Source organism: Electrophorus electricus, chromosome 8 (assembly GCF_041902795.1).
Source record: "Electrophorus electricus isolate QZ-2024a chromosome 8, ASM4190279v1, whole genome shotgun sequence".
Classification (NCBI taxonomy): Eukaryota; Metazoa; Chordata; class Actinopteri; order Gymnotiformes; family Gymnotidae; genus Electrophorus; species Electrophorus electricus.
The window spans coordinates 23,682,673-23,688,672 of record NC_137504.1 but is presented as its reverse complement, the minus strand read 5'-3'; positions in this window follow the sequence as shown (position 1 = coordinate 23,688,672).

Genomic DNA, 6,000 nt, shown 5'->3' with positions numbered 1-6,000 from the left:
TTACCAATAAAGGGCAGCTTTTATTTACAATTGCCAGGCCTTGATTTCTGCAGAAATGAAGGAGGTCACAGGAAGGTGAGTATAACAGAACTACAACAATATCCATCTCTTGGTTAAAATATTTTGGCTTAAATCATCAACTATAGCGCACAGGGCCATAGCTGGTACACAATAACTAAATGTGCCACCAAAAGTGTATAGCAACTCTACAACCCTGTGCAACCTAATCCTGATCTTCTCTTTTCCTTAGATGTCATACAGACTCCAAGTAATGGACATATGAGATCAACTTTTCCAGCTGTTGGTTCCTGCCTCTGGCCCTTTGTCACCTTTTCAGCAGCCTCAGACCATGCATTTCACAGCAGGACTGTGCTCTCACAAGCACTGTTTGGCGAGTTAACTATAAATATCCTTAGGTTCCTGCCAGTAGCAATTTGATTCCAGTGATGTGTCTATGTGGATATTAGATGGTACGCCATTGTGGAATACAACTGGAGCTTCAATAGCTTTCATTAAAGTTGTAATCAGGGAATAGTGCCATACATCAATTATGCTATTAGAATTTGTCAGGATTCTATGATTTCACAATAAAAGTACTTGTCTTACTATTGATATTAAGCATGTTAATTGGAATACACAGTCAGTAAAACACATAGAAGTGCATGGGTTGACATTATAATTGTTAATTATAATTGTTTTTATTATCCAATAAATCTGCAGAAAATGGAATCTAAATGTAGCGCTTCTTCACTTCACTGACCACTATTAAAACAGAAACATTTGCTAGCATTAAGCTAGCAATGGAAATGCCATCCATTTTGTATATGAAACAAAAATGTGATTTTATTATTAGTTCTCCAATTAAAAAAATATCAAATTTCTTGATCTGTTTTTTTCTCTTCTGTAAAGCAGGTAAGAAGAAATGTGTGTGACTCTTTTCCTTCTCACGTTCATTAAGTTCTTTTTACCCTCCAACACAGCACAAGGTCAATATAAATCTATAATTATTGTTCATAGAAAGATCTTTCCTTTTCCCTGGGTGGAACAGGAGGTCTACATTGTGTGGTCTTGTTTACTTCCTACCCATTCTTCATAAATAAGCTTGAGTAGAAACAGGACAATTAATCTGTCAGTAAGGTGTGGTATCTGTTTTCTGGAAGAGCTATTAGCCATCAGAACTCATAAATACTCCAGTCATTATCTGGGCGCTTGTCTGCTTTTACAGGACATTTTACAGGAGGTCATTCTAAGGCCAAGAGCGCACCCAGTCCGAATGACTAGAGGTGGTTGTAGTGCATTATGGTCAAGAGGCTATTCACTTTTATTATGATTTTATTTTATTTCTGGAAATTTCTTCATATCCTTTTATCCTTTGTTTGATGAATGAAGGAGTGAGAAAGGGCATTCATTAGAGAAGTGTGACAAGCTTTTAGTAATAAATGCATCACCTGGAAGCATGCCGGCTTGCAGCAGTTCCAGCTCTGTTCCAGCTGGGTTAGTTGAATGCCAGCCTTGTGCTGTGATAGTACCCTGCTGAAATGTTTGTTGAAAATACAAAGCGGTGGTCTTGTGCACTGTGCTTGTTCTCACGATGTAAATGGACTGAAATAGGTACACTAACTAACGGGAATAAATTGTCTTCTATAAACCATTTTGCTATTACCTCACGATAAATTCAGGAAAACAAGCAGTACATGGATCATGAATAAACATGGAGCAACATTTGCAGATGTCAGATTTTGATTAGGATAATTTTATGGTTTAATTAGAAAACTTTGGTAACTATATGGGGTAAGTATCCTGAGAATAGTTTTGGGTTCATGGCCATCTACCTTGGGGTCTATTATTGCCTTCTGCTACCTGATGAGGTAACAAAGAAGAGTTCTCACTATTGAAATGTTTGTACCATAATTTTATGATTCACAAATGCATGCCTTCACTTCAAGGAAGACAGCAGGTTCTTTCCAATCCCCTTTGTTGTTCCCTGCAAGGAATTTGGGTATTTCAAGGGAAATTCCAGACCATGGGGAGTGAAAATATTTGTTTCCCAAAGACCTTCTCTATCACTATGCAGGAAGTTGACATGAAAGTTTACTCATCAATCATTGCATGTCTCATCAAGATCTTGTGCTGAGACTTCTGATATAAAGTGTTCTGTGTGATGACATTGCAGGGCATTGCCAGTGAAAGGATTTAAGCAACTGCAGTTCCCTTTACCCTGTGGAATGGAATGCAGCTAGTGTGTCACCTCATGTGTCCTCCTTGCAGTAAGTTGACTTTGGAGTGCTACCTCTGAACGGCTGAAGTGCAACGCACTGCTCAGGCTTTGACCAATCATCAAGATATAAAATGTGTGCTTGGAGTAAAGTTCTCAAGTAAAGTCTTTGTGTTTGAATGTGTGTGTACATTTGTGTGTTATATTGTGCATATATTCATCAAAGACATACATCGCTCTGTTTAACACAATTTATTTCTACCAGTGCTTGTGAGTCTGAACCTGCAATGCAAATATGCTCGAATGTCAATTGAGAATTGTATGCAAATGATGGACATTAACTCTGTTAACACATTATTTCACCTACAGCAAGAAAATCAGTCAGACACTCATGGTTTAGTATTTATGTGGCTGTTTCAAGAGCAAGCAAGAATTCATTCTGCATTTACTGACTGATACATGCATACATCAATTAGATTACACCCTACTATTAAAACTTCTTGTGAGGATTTGACATTTGCAAAACTGCTTCATAACTTTTAGATTTGTGGCAAATGAGATTTGGATTCACAAAGCTTTTGTTCACCCTCTAATGTTTCACTGAGGAATTCACAGTAACACTGGCTTCTTTCACCCTTAATAAGAGGCCTCAACATCGAGTGAAAGCTGATCCTTATACAGAAGAGACCTGCACCTAAACAAAAGCTTTTGCTTGCAGCGTAACTGAGGCCAAGAGCATGTGTTGGATTCCCTGTCAGCAGCACACCCATGCACAGTGGTCCATGGTGCTCACCATCCTGCAGTGCTGAAGGCTTGTAGTCAAGCCTCCACTGTGAGCAGCCCAAAATGACAAGCACTAGCAAATAAGACACCACAAGGCTCCCTCTATGTGTTTACATGCTGCGACTCAATTTGTTTGAGCCTCTGAAGTTTGTGCTTATGTGAGTATTTCCATGAAGTCTCCATGTGTTTTATTTATCTCAGTAAAGCAACAGCCTTCATGCTTTGAGCTTAGTCAGTGGCCTATCACCTTACACAAGTCATGTGATGTTTGTATCGTTTGTGTTGCCATGATGCCTTCTAGTCTTATTCTGCCACTGTATGAGCGACAGTCTGAAACAGCTTTTGAAAAATGGTTACCCCTTCACCACCAGATTCATACTTTCAGTGAAAATGGTAAGGTCTTTGAATTCAGACAGGGGTTAGTTGGTCTTAGAGCATGATGGATAAGGTTTCTGTGATAGTGGTGAGGTCTTTGAATTTGGACAGGGGTTAGATGGTCTTAGACCACAATGTTTTCATAAAAGTACAGGCAGGTCTCTGTAAAGTGAGCAGAGCCCCCCATCACTTCGTGAGGCTTGAAAGAGTCCTTTTTAGGGTAAACTTCAGGCAAAGCCCTGAGGCAGTGGGTCCTATCAAGCAAATTCACTGACTTCCTCTGCAAATGCAATCTAAGATATTGAAAAGACAGTGAGAATAAGCGGTGAACGTCATAAGAGATTCTGTTTTTTGTTTTTTTTGCTTTGCTTCCTTCTTGTCCTTTTTTCCAAGTCCTCTTGTTACTAGGCAATGATGATAAACCCGCTGAGTTCATTTTCTGGAGGTTTTACAAGCCCTTACAGCATTTTAAGATCAGTGTGTAAAACCCACCAAAACATGTGAAAACATTTCCATGTCTTTTTATTCCATCTTTTGCTTTGTAAGTAATACAGAACTTGCCATTCCAATCGTCACCTCCTCTCATTCAATTTGGCTGACATTTTTTTATTAGTGCCAACCCAGCACTAATGCCCAGGCACAAAGTATTATTCACCAGCCATACCCAAGCCAAAAGCCAACCGCAAACTCAAGTCTCTGAATTCGAGTGTCCTGTGCCTGAGGCCGTCTGCGCGAGATATCATCAAAGCCTCCTGCTGTGTCCTGACCAGGACCCTCACCTCCATCCCTCACGCTTCATATCTGCGGCCCACCTGGACATGTCGTATCATACAGCGGGATTTTGCCATCGGTGTGGGGGATGGGTAGAAAGTCATTTCTCTACTCCTTTCGCTGTCAACACATCTATTAGAGATGGCGAAAGAACGCAGGCTCCGATGCCGAGTGTCACAATACAGAGCTCTCACAAGCGGCACGAGCTGTGAGAAGATACCTGAACGAGCCTCTTTGTGGCACACCTGCGCAGGGCGTGGCGCTCACCTGGTGAACTGCACAATTGTATATGAGGAGCATAACAAAAAGCGGAGCAGATGTGAAGGGTCACCCGAGAAGAGTCACCTCAGTGATGGGCACATTGGCCTTGGATTGCACTTTGTTCGATTTTGAGCTGTGGTTAGGATAGGACTTTTTTTGGATTCAGAGTGAAGTATTAAACAGAAGCATCATACTAATAAAGGTGATTCAAAGTTCAAAGTTCAAAGTTTATTTGTCACATACATAGTCATACACAGTATAACTGGCAGTGAAATGCTTTTTTGTAACTGCTCTGTCCGTGGCCGAGGAGAGATACAGGGAAATGGATGTGGATTAATGAATAAATAAATATCTTACGATGATTCAGTTGGATTAGACAGGTATTTTTTTTAATCAAAACAGCTTGGTTCCAACCAGACCAGCAGTAACCCCCACCAGCACATACAGTAATGATTAAAGTACATGCTATAAAATATTTTCTTGTGGCTGTTTAGGAAAATGTATCAATATTTATCGCCTGAAGTTTGCCTGAAGTGACGGTGTATAAATGGACAGTACTGTATCTTAGAATGTTGTGATAAATCCATCACCCTCAAAGTGGAACATTGTAATCAAATGTCCTCTAAAGGATATGTTTTTACAGTGCATCAGCAGTGGAATAAAAGATGTTCTGTGTGTAGTGAAAAAACAAACTGATGCAAGCCCACAATGATGTGTGAAGCAGTTAGAAGTCAAAGAGCTGAACATATATCAGTCAGTTCCCATGCTCACTCTCTCTCTCTCTCTCTCTCTCTCTCTCTCTCTCTCTCTCGCTCTCTCTCTCTCTCTCTTTCTCTGTCCTATACACACAAACATACACGCAACCTTTGATCCAAAGATGCACTATAGTATGCATGGACACCTCTCTGTGCATATATGTACAAGCGCTGGCTCAGTCTAAACAGCCTCTGACATATTATGAACATTTCCAGTCTGAATTGTCGGCATAATGATCACAAAATACTCAGACATTAATGAAAAAAAAATGGGAACGATTCTTCAGAACCATCAAAGAGCACATGCACCAACAGACAGCAGATACAGAGATCTGTGAAGAGGCTGCAAGAGTTCATGTTAAGTCTACTGTTTCTAGACTTCGCACTTGAACTCTGCCATCCACATTGTTTACCAAATCTCAGCTGCAAAAATAATTCATAACCAGTGCACTCATATTTCACCCTTATAGTTGTGTGAGTTATGGGGGCTGTGAATGTTTAGCTGAAACCTCAGATCCTGTAAACCTTCTCCTGAATGTCCCAAAGGCATTTTTGGTATCTGTTGGCAGTGTTTCAAACCATCCCTGGTATTCACTGACACTATTTTCACCTCCTTCAAACTTTGATTTGTCAAGAGGCTTGGCCTGCACTGACCAACACAGTGCCATATTTCCCATGTCAACCAGAACAATATCATAAAAGAGCTGCTGTTGATGTGGGGGGTATTTGTGCTTAAGAAAGGGCATATAATAAAGGAAACTGTATATTTTGGTGGATTTTTTTGAAGTGGGCTTGTTAAAGGGTCAAGCTTTTTTCTATCACATGTGGAGGGGCATCTTC